The sequence below is a fragment of the Podarcis cretensis genome (genome assembly GCF_951804945.1).
Source record: "Podarcis cretensis genome assembly, chromosome: 4".
Lineage (NCBI taxonomy): Eukaryota > Metazoa > Chordata > Lepidosauria > Squamata > Lacertidae > Podarcis > Podarcis cretensis.
The window spans coordinates 104,668,433-104,679,142 of NC_137173.1; the positions used below are offsets into that span (position 1 = coordinate 104,668,433).

The 10,710-nt window shown below is 49.6% G+C and overlaps 1 long non-coding RNA gene across 1 annotated transcript; it reads right to left on the minus strand.

Annotated features, from left to right (window-relative positions):
* Nucleotides 1–988: 988 nt before the first annotated feature.
* On the minus strand, nt 989–2,419 carry LOC307214477. Its single transcript, XR_013838136.1, has 2 exons — nt 1,816–2,419; nt 989–1,340 (listed from the first exon to the last, which is right to left on the minus strand). It is a non-coding gene; the product is annotated as an uncharacterized lncRNA (long non-coding RNA).
* Between the last annotated feature and the right edge of the window lie 8,291 nt (nt 2,420–10,710).

Sequence of the window (10,710 nt, forward strand, 5' to 3'; positions counted from 1 at the left end):
ACGGAGCAATGGCTCCAAACTACAAGAAAGAAGATTCCACCTAAACATTAGGAAGAACTTCCTGACAGTAAGAGCTGTTCGACAGTGGAATTTGCTGCCAAGGAGTGTGGTGGAGTCTCCTTCTTTGGAGGTCTTTAAGCAGAGGCTTGACAACCATATGTCAGGAGTGCTCTGATGGTGTTTCCTGCTTGGCAGGGGGTTGGACTCGATGGCCCTTGTGGTCTCTTCCAACTCTATGATTCTATGATTCTATTCTATTCTATGATGCCATTTGATCCAATGGGCTGAGGTCACCCATGTGACTAGGTTGATGACATCATGTAGATATATCTGTCGTGACTGTGTTATAATGCTACATCTTGTTGATGTTGTAATAGACACTCATGGACAAAATCCCAAGCGACTTCACAGATAATAGGATTAAACAGCTCTCTGGGCAATGAGGCCAAGAGCAAAGAAAGCAAAGAAAAGGAAGGAAAGTGATGCCATGAAGCAGATACAGAAAATCTAAAAGGTGCTGAAAAACATAAAAACATGGTGAATAATCCCCCCCCCCGCTGCCTGTAATTTAACTGACTGCTTCAAATATGCTAATTTGAAAGTGAATGCCAAACCTAGAGAATATTCAGTGCACCTTCAGCCAGAAGAAATATTTCCTGCCTTCTTTAACAAGTTCCTGGACTTCTGCTTTCTAATTTGGTTTAAGGCGCATAGCAAAAATCAATGAGATTACTGGATGGCAAGAAAAGTCCTGGGCTATTAAAAGTGCATTTAGTAATGATAGATGTCAATATTTAGTCAAGGAAAAAAAATTAAAGCCCATTTTATTCTTAATACATTTTCATGTGGCCTGTCATAGCTGACAGATGGCTTATCTCTTGGAGTACATCTGCAGTGTTCTGAAATAAATAGACTGCTGTCTTCAGGCTAGCTGGTAAAAAGTGCACAGCACCCAGAGCCAGAAATAAAGAGGCAAGACACAAGTAAGTGGGTTGAACGAGGACTACAATTTTTTAAACTTCAAGGCAGATATGATGAGAGCCTGCGTGGGATGCTAGCTCTTCATGGATTAGTCCCACAGCTGGCCTGGTCAACTAACTGAGATGGCCTGCTGGCATGACTTGGCTCCCTCTAGAAACTGCAATTGTAAGTTACAGGTTCACATAGCAGGAAGACATAACTTCTTGTTAGGTAGATTTTATCACGTTGGGCCACCTTCAGTCTTGTTCCAGTTCTTCCAGACTTCCGAGTGTCCTGCTAGCACCCTTGTCAGCCAAGGTGATGTTTCTGGGCACCTTCCCATACTCATGCTGCCACCGGTATTTCCCACTGTCTACCTTCTGGCAAAAAGACACGACACAAGAAGAAAGCAAGACATGAACAAAATGGCCACAGCCAGTCAGTTGACGTATCACAGTTAAAGGCCAACCCAAAAGACGGAACATCTCACAGGATGTGAAAAACATGCCAGCCATATGGCCAGTCAGGGATGACACCAAAATACCTTCCTGACTCACTGAAAGAGCCAACAGCCAGTCTGCTCCTTTATTCAAGTGTGGGGGTAGATTTGCCTGCCTGATTGCCCTGCCTGTAGCTAAATATAAGTGTGGGCCATGCCTTTCTCCCACAGTCTTATGAGACCTTCAAACCAAACCTCAGATCTTGCAAAACTGAAAGCAATATGCCTGTAAATTCACAGTGTAAGTAAGATCTTTTGGGCTGGGTGGTCCTAGGTAGCAGTGAGAAAATGAAGAGAACAGACATCAATAGGTGGGATTAGACATAACAAAGGTCTTATATATCCTGCACTCTCACATCCGGGAGATGAGGAGATGGCCAGTCCTAGAGAGGGTTGTGCTTCCCTGGAAGGAGCATGTGTGCAGCTTGAGGGTGCTCCTGGCTTCAACACTGCCAATGAAGGCTCAGGTGGCCATGGTAGCTGGGAGTGCCTTTTTCCAGCTAAGGCCCCTTGTTGGACAGAAATGACTTGGCTACTGTACTCCATGCTCTGGTACCTTCCAGACTGCATTATTGTTATGTGCTCTGCATGGGGCTACACTTGAAGATGACTTGGAAACTTCAATTGGTCCAAAATGCAGTGGCCAGATTACTAGCTGTGGTTCATTTTGATGCCAAACTTCCCACAACAATTTGGATCCCATATAATCCCTGTTTTAAAACAGCTGCGCTGGTTGTTGGTTTGTTTCTGAGCTCAATTCAAGGTACTCACATTGGTGTTTAAATCCTTAAAATGACTCAGTCCCCAGCTATCTGAAAGACAACCTCCATTCCTACAGACCCTCTCAGGTGTTAGGATTAGTAGAGGGGGCCCTCTTGGTAGTTCCCCCATCCTCCAAAGCTCATGGGATGGTGACCTAGGAGAGGGCATTCTCTGTGGCAGCTCCTAAATTATAGAACTTCTGCCCCACAGAATTGTGCCTGGAGTCTTCATTCTACAGTTTTCGGCAAATGCTGAAGATGCACCTCCTTATCATGGCCTTTGAGACCTGGGATAGACAGTTGCAATCGAAATTATTAAACACCTATAGCAAATCAGGTTTATTATCAAAATTTACAGACTGTCAGCTGTTTGCAATGAGCAAACAAAACAAAAACAATTGAAATAGCTCAACATAATGGATGCTTCAAGTGGTTTCCCCAAATTCAACTGAAAATGCAACTTATACTGGCTTCCCTAGTCTCACTATTATTCACCCCGCGGAACAGAATCCCTCACAACAGCACAGATACCACAAGTGTTGTCTCAAGCATACCTGATGCAACTAATCAAGGGCTTCAATAGTTGCGCTTGAGCTGCAACAATGAAATACCTGAACTGGCCAGGGGTTTGCTGACTGTCAAATTTTGAAATGTTAGAAATATGGTTAAGTCAAGAGAATGGTCCGAGAAGGTAAAAGAAGAGATCATTGCCCTTCACAAACAAGGAGCCAAGAGACACTGTTGGAAGCATAGTTTGCAAGATCAAAGTTAAAGGAACAGTGGTTACACTACCTGGATGGGGCAGAAGAATGAAGCTATCTGTGGCAGAAACCAGTTTTCTATATCTTTTCAGGACCCGTTCTGTTTTTAGTGATAGCATTTTAAAATAATTGTCTGTTTTTAAAATGGTTTTTCATGTTGTATTTTGAATTGGAACCTGAGGGTGAAGGATGGGTAATAAATTAAAATTATGAACAACCACCACCACCAGAATATGTAATAACTTCATTCATGACACAGCATGTTCTCTCCATCTACTCCCTTGGTACCAATTTGAATAATCTATCCTGGTGAGGTGATGTATCTAGGAAGACTGACTGTGCTCCAGATCGAGTCCAGTTGCTGTTGGGGGGGGGGGTAGGACAGGGGGACAACCTCTCTCTCACCCTGGGCTCAGCTGAGCTGTCATCTCAAACATGATGACTGCAGGGAACTGATAGGGTGAAAGTGGGGTTGGAGAAAGGGCTTTTCTTGGCCTCCAACCCACCTGCTGCCATTTCCACATGGCTAGGCAGAGCCACCACTCACTTCAATCAGGGTGAGAGTGGTAGAGTGGCAGCACCATAATAGCTCCAGAACACTTCTCAGGCCATCAGCTCAGTGCTCTGTAACTGACAACTAGCAGCTGTATTTGAGATGATATGGAGTGCTTTCTGTGCTGGTGTCTGTGAAGGCTAGCTACTTTCTGCCATTTTGTGTTCATGTTTTGGTAGGATCCAACTCTTTTTTGAGAGCCCCCCCCCCAAAAAAAAGAGAGTTAATGAGCATTGCCATTCAAATAATGTGCATGCACTGTGTCTTGTGATCAATTCTGTGGGGCAAGGCTTGCATGAATTTTATTCAAGTTGGCACCACTGGCACTGATGGTAAGACTTGGGTCATAAAACACTGGCCATTTGGGGGGCTTTCCTGTGGTTGGTGTCTCTGGTGCTCCCACCGGTGTCACTTTTCCTTGCCTGCCTGTTTGCAGCCAGAAGGGGGAGTTCTGGTAGTGGGCAATGCTGGTGTCACTCTGCAGGTGGTGGCAAGTGGGAAGTGAAATGAACCCAGTAGCTCAAAAGGTTCTGGACTGCTCTGCCAGACTTGAGGGAAGTTGCAGTGGTGCTATCTTGCCTAGTCTGATGCCCTTGAAATTTTCTTCTCTTGCCTTGAAATAGGCTTAGTTCTTCTTAACAGATATAGAACATTGGTTCATTTAATATTTCAGCAGCCACCAGTGTGATATGAGGGTGGGATACCTCTGACTTCCTTCCCCCACTGCAGGAGATGCCATTCCCTCTAGGTTAGGCTATTGAGTGATAGGGGCTTTTCAGAGAGGGCAGCCCAGCAAGGCCCTGACATACAATTTTATGTATTTAGTTCTAGTGGAAAAGAATCTTAGCTGAGCTACCTTTAAAAGATAAGAAACAATTCTCTTCAAAATTACACTTTGATTGAAGTGCAAAAGTTCAAAGCCAAAACTAGCTAAATATATAGTGGAGAAAATAGCACACATTCCTTAGTAATGAAAAGTATAGCAATTTATCACATGCTACATTCGTCTAGTTTGACTTTCATTTTTTATATATATCTAAAAGTTTAAAAAAAGGAAAATTATAGGTATATTTCATTGAAGCATAAAGAACTCCTGAAGGCTCATTGCAAACTCTCACCCCGCATGTGAAATGAAAAAAGAGGAGGAGGCAGTGGATTTAAGTAACTGCAGACAATCGGTATTGTAAATAATTGAAAATGCAAGATATCAATTAAGTTAATTGCAAGTAGCCACAGGTACCTTATCTTCGCCCATATTAAAATGCAAAGCAATTATTGCAAAGTTGTGATAAGAAATGTACACAATAAAATTCTAACTCCAGCCACAGAGAAGCTAACTTTTATGGCACAGAGCAGAAGTTAAAGCTATAGGGCACCATCAGCTAAGATGCTTCCCTGTGGAAGCTCCATTGACAAGAAAGGGGGTTTCATGATTTCCATAGAGGCCGGCAAAGGCAGCAGCAGGTGAGCCACACCTATGGGGAAGAAACATCTACAGCCTCTCATGGAGCATCTTGCACCCACATCCTCCATTTCTACTGCAGTGAACAGGTGACCTAGTAAGCAGAGTTACTGCGGTTGGTTGGTTGGATGGATGGATCTTTTTAGCACACATTTTAGAGCACAGCAAACTGTACAAGATGTCTGCATGCTCCACGTGGCATGGATGACGGCAGTAGGAAGGGACTCTCCTCTTGCTGCTCCTTGAGTCAAGTGCTCAATTTCTGCTGCAGCAGAGAGGCAACTTGGGAATAGGTGTTCCTAGACTTTGTTAAACAGGATGTTTTGAATGCTGAGGCACCAACTATAAGGGATGATTGTGGGCAGTTCCTGGTGTGGCACTGCTGGGTGGGCATGTCCCTTTGGTGAGAGGATGCAGCAGTAAGGAAGGCCAAGATGAGCTACTACACAATAATTATTTCTTGTGGTGACTAATAAGCTTGGTATATGGGCTAGATAGTATACCTGACAAGAAGGTCATTTTATTTTTTCTCCTCTGACTGGAGTTTAAGAGAATAAGTGTGATTTTGGTGCATTTGGGATGGCTGAGCAAAGGGTGAAGCGATGAGCAACATTGCCATTGATCCTGATGGGAGTTCATAACATGTTACAGGGTGAAATTGGTAAACCTGATGAATTTTTAAAACAAAAATTTCTAGTTGCTGTGAAGAGGAAGATTTGGGATGTACAAAAAATACACAGAAAAATAAAGTTTGCGTGTTTTGAAAGATAACAAAAGCTTTCAGAGTCAGGCCCAACCCCACATCAAGTGCAGGAGCCCAAAGCGCCAGACATGTGGCCTGCCAAGTGAGGCGAATGCCAGGGCCCTCTGTGGCTGCCACTGGCCTCCTTTTATCTGCCTAGCCCTGAATGCCAGGGCCCTCCGTGGCTGCCACTGGCCTCCTTTTATCTGCCTAGCCCTGAATGCCAGGGCCCTCCGTGGCTGCCACTGGCCTCCTTTTATCTGCCTAGCCCTGAATGCCAGGGCCCTCCGTGGCTGCCACTGGCCTCCTTTTATCTGACTAGCCCTGAATACCAGGGCCCTCTGTGGCCGCCACTGGCCTCCTTTTATCTGACTAGCCCTGAATGCCAGGGCCCTCTGTGGCTGCCACTGGCCTCCTTTTATCTGCCTAGCCCTGAATGCCAGGGCCCTCCGTGGCTGCCACTGGCCTCCTTTTATCTGACTAGCCCTGAATACCAGGGCCCTCTGTGGCTGCCACTGGCCTCCTTTTATCTGACTAGCCCTGAATGCCAGGGCCCTCCGTGGCCGCCACTGGCCTCCTTTTATCTGCCTAGCCCTGAATGCCAGGGCCCTCCGTGGCCGCCACTGGCCTCCTTTTATCTGCCTAGCCCTGAATGCCAGGGCCCTCCGTGGCTGCCACTGGCCTCCTTTTATCTGACTAGCCCTGAATACCAGGGCCCTCTGTGGCTGCCACTGGCCTCCTTTCATCTGACTAGCCCTGAATACCAGGGCCCTCTGTGGCTGCCACTGGCCTCCTTTTATCTGCCTAGCCCTGAATGCCAGGGCCCTCCGTGGCCGCCACTGGCCTCCTTTTATCTGCCTAGCCCTGAATGCCAGGGCCCTCCGTGGCCGCCACTGGCCTCCTTTTATCTGCCTAGCCCTGAATGCCAGGGCCCTCCGTGGCTGCCACTGGCCTCCTTTTATCTGACTAGCCCTGAATACCAGGGCCCTCTGTGGCTGCCACTGGCCTCCTTTTATCTGACTAGCCCTGAATACCAGGGCCCTCTGTGGCTGCCACTGGCCTCCTTTTATCTGACTAGCCCTGAATACCAGGGCCCTCTGTGGCTGCCACTGGCCTCCTTTTATCTGACTAGCCCTGAATACCAGGGCCCTCCGTGGCTGCCACTGGCCTCCTTTTATCTGACTAGCCCTGAATGCCAGGGCCCTCTGTGGCTGCCACTGGCCTCCTTTTATCTGACTAGCCCTGAATGCCAGGGCCCTCTGTGGCTGCCACTGGCCTCCTTTTATCTGACTAGCCCTGAATACCAGGGCCCTCCGTGGCTGCCACTGGCCTCCTTTTATCTGACTAGCCCTGAATGCCAGGGCCCTCTGTGGCTGCCACTGGCCTCCTTTTATCTGACTAGCCCTGAATACCAGGGCCCTCCGTGGCTGCCACTGGCCTCCTTTTATCTGACTAGCCCTGAATGCCAGGGCCCTCTGTGGCTGCCACTGGCCTCCTTTTATCTGACTAGCCCTGAATACCAGGGCCCTCTGTGGCTGCCACTGGCCTCCTTTTATCTGACTAGCCCTGAATACCAGGGCCCTCTGTGGCCACCACTGGCCTCCTTTTATCTGACTAGCCCTGAATGCCAGGGCCCTCTGTGGCTGCCACTGGCCTCCTTTTATCTGACTAGCCCTGAATACCAGGGCCCTCTGTGGCTGCCACTGGCCTCCTTTTATCTGACTAGCCCTGAATACCAGGGCCCTCTGTGGCTGCCACTGGCCTCCTTTTATCTGACTAGCCCTGAATACCAGGGCCCTCTGTGGCTGCCACTGGCCTCCTTTTATCTGACTAGCCCTGAATACCAGGGCCCTCCGTGGCTGCCACTGGCCTCCTTTTATCTGACTAGCCCTGAATGCCAGGGCCCTCTGTGGCTGCCACTGGCCTCCTTTTATCTGACTAGCCCTGAATGCCAGGGCCCTCTGTGGCTGCCACTGGCCTCCTTTTATCTGACTAGCCCTGAATACCAGGGCCCTCCGTGGCTGCCACTGGCCTCCTTTTATCTGACTAGCCCTGAATGCCAGGGCCCTCTGTGGCTGCCACTGGCCTCCTTTTATCTGACTAGCCCTGAATACCAGGGCCCTCCGTGGCTGCCACTGGCCTCCTTTTATCTGACTAGCCCTGAATGCCAGGGCCCTCCGTGGCCGCCACTGGCCTCCTTTTATCTGACTAGCCCTGAATACCAGGGCCCTCTGTGGCTGCCACTGGCCTCCTTTTATCTGACTAGCCCTGAATGCCAGGGCCCTCCGTGGCCGCCACTGGCCTCCTTTTATCTGACTAGCCCTGAATACCAGGGCCCTCTGTGGCTGCCACTGGCCTCCTTTTATCTGACTAGCCCTGAATACCAGGGCCCTCTGTGGCTGCCACTGGCCTCCTTTTATCTGACTAGCCCTGAATACCAGGGCCCTCCGTGGCTGCCACTGGCCTCCTTTTATCTGACTAGCCCTGAATGCCAGGGCCCTCTGTGGCTGCCACTGGCCTCCTTTTATCTGACTAGCCCTGAATACCAGGGCCCTCTGTGGCTGCCACTGGCCTCCTTTTATCTGACTAGCCCTGAATACCAGGGCCCTCTGTGGCCACCACTGGCCTCCTTTTATCTGACTAGCCCTGAATGCCAGGGCCCTCTGTGGCTGCCACTGGCCTCCTTTTATCTGACTAGCCCTGAATACCAGGGCCCTCTGTGGCTGCCACTGGCCTCCTTTTATCTGACTAGCCCTGAATACCAGGGCCCTCTGTGGCTGCCACTGGCCTCCTTTTATCTGACTAGCCCTGAATACCAGGGCCCTCTGTGGCTGCCACTGGCCTCCTTTTATCTGACTAGCCCTGAATACCAGGGCCCTCCGTGGCTGCCACTGGCCTCCTTTTATCTGACTAGCCCTGAATGCCAGGGCCCTCTGTGGCTGCCACTGGCCTCCTTTTATCTGACTAGCCCTGAATGCCAGGGCCCTCCGTGGCTGCCACTGGCCTCCTTTTATCTGACTAGCCCTGAATACCAGGGCCCTCCGTGGCTGCCACTGGCCTCCTTTTATCTGACTAGCCCTGAATGCCAGGGCCCTCTGTGGCTGCCACTGGCCTCCTTTTATCTGACTAGCCCTGAATACCAGGGCCCTCCGTGGCTGCCACTGGCCTCCTTTTATCTGACTAGCCCTGAATACCAGGGCCCTCTGTGGCTGCCACTGGCCTCCTTTTATCTGACTAGCCCTGAATACCAGGGCCCTCTGTGGCTGCCACTGGCCTCCTTTTATCTGACTAGCCCTGAATACCAGGGCCCTCCGTGGCTGCCACTGGCCTCCTTTTATCTGACTAGCCCTGAATGCCAGGGCCCTCTGTGGCTGCCACTGGCCTCCTTTTATCTGACTAGCCCTGAATGCCAGGGCCCTCTGTGGCTGCCACTGGCCTCCTTTTATCTGACTAGCCCTGAATACCAGGGCCCTCCGTGGCTGCCACTGGCCTCCTTTTATCTGACTAGCCCTGAATGCCAGGGCCCTCTGTGGCTGCCACTGGCCTCCTTTTATCTGACTAGCCCTGAATACCAGGGCCCTCCGTGGCTGCCACTGGCCTCCTTTTATCTGACTAGCCCTGAATGCCAGGGCCCTCCGTGGCTGCCACTGGCCTCCTTTTATCTGACTAGCCCTGAATGCCAGGGCCCTCCGTGGCTGCCACTGGCCTCCTTTTATCTGACTAGCCCTGAATACCAGGGCCCTCCGTGGCTGCCACTGGCCTCCTTTTATCTGACTAGCCCTGAATGCCAGGGCCCTCCGTGGCTGCCACTGGCCTCCTTTTATCTGACTAGCCCTGAATGCCAGGGCCCTCCGTGGCTGCCACTGGCCTCCTTTTATCTGACTAGCCCTGAATACCAGGGCCCTCTGTGGCTGCCACTGGCCTCCTTTTATCTGACTAGCCCTGAATACCAGGGCCCTCCGTGGCTGCCACTGGCCTCCTTTTATCTGACTAGCCCTGAATGCCAGGGCCCTCCGTGGCTGCCACTGGCCTCCTTTTATCTGACTAGCCCTGAATGCCAGGGCCCTCCGTGGCTGCCACTGGCCTCCTTTTATCTGACTAGCCCTGAATACCAGGGCCCTCCGTGGCTGCCACTGGCCTCCTTTTATCTGACTAGCCCTGAATGCCAGGGCCCTCCGTGGCTGCCACTGGCCTCCTTTTATCTGACTAGCCCTGAATGCCAGGGCCCTCTGTGGCTGCCACTGGCACTGAGACACTTTGGAAGAGGCAAGCAAGCCTTTAAGAGAGTGTTTGAATTACACCACCCATGTTGTCAAGTCATGTGACCAAGTGAGAGGGACTTAAGATCCACCTTAAGTTCCCCCTTTTTGGCCCCACCTCTGACACGCCTCTAGGTTAAATTTACACATACAGAGTATTTTTATTGTGCTCAGGGTTTTTAACATATCTGTGTGAAGAAGAAAAAAAACCCCTCACAATTTTACATTAGAAGGGTGAGACACGTGGTTTACTATCATAAATAAATGGTCCTTGTTTCACACAATGCAACCCAAAGAAAACCATGTCCTCTTTAGTGCAAATGGGAAGGAAAGGCTTAAACAGTCCCTCTTCGTGTGGACGTTGGGGTCCCAAGTAAAACTGCCAGCTCCCTCCCCGATATTGATTTCAAAACACCCACACAGCCCTACCACCTAGGCAGCCCTTAAATATTAGTTCTATAAATTTTATGGGGCAAAATAGAAGCAGTAAACCCTTTTCTAAAATTATTGTTTCCTACCCCATAATGTTTTAGCTGTTCTTATTTTATCTGTCAGCAGCCTTGAGTCAGGTAAAAGGCAGGGTAGTAGTAGTAGTAGTACTAGTAGTAAATAAGTTTGTTTATTGAAGTGCTTATGTTCATTGGAATACATGACTCAAGCTTGCCTTGACTTATTAATTTGGTTAGCTGGTGGATTTTTGTTCGGTTGGGTTG